Here is a 551-nt window from a genome sequence, read left to right on the forward strand (position 1 = left end):
AAGTGAATATTGAATTAATAAATATAAGTGAATAAATAAATATAGTATATTCTAAACAATGTTGAATTAGATTAGGAATTTTGTAACTACCTCTGGTTTTAAACAGATTGTTGATACACATTCTTGATACACAGTGTTGGAATTAAATGCCTTTAAGTCTTGTTCCAAAAGAGAGACACAGGCTTACAGAGAAACCAGAGACCTGCTGCGTGTGCCTGCGTGTGTATCTGTCCTCGAGGAGGAGGGGGGACCGAGGAGAGTCTTACTGCTGCGTGTGTGCGCATGCATGTCTGTCCTCAAGCATGAGAAACCTGCAGGATACATCTGACATTTTATTCTGTCAGTTATTTGGTATCAGACTATAGATAAGTGCTGCATCATGATATTTAACAGGACATGAGAAAAAAAACTTAGAGCATGGCAGATAGAACTGATCTTTGGTCCTACAGCCTCTGATGTCCTCAACTATGCGAAGTCCTAGATAGAACTGATCTTTGGTCCTACAGCCTCTGATGTCGTAAAGTATCCGGGGAGAGTCTTGCTCCGTGTAT

Source organism: Poecilia latipinna, unplaced genomic scaffold, assembly GCF_001443285.1.
Source record: "Poecilia latipinna isolate Pla-1442-1.1 unplaced genomic scaffold, P_latipinna-1.0 Scaffold3276, whole genome shotgun sequence".
NCBI lineage: Eukaryota > Metazoa > Chordata > Actinopteri > Cyprinodontiformes > Poeciliidae > Poecilia > Poecilia latipinna.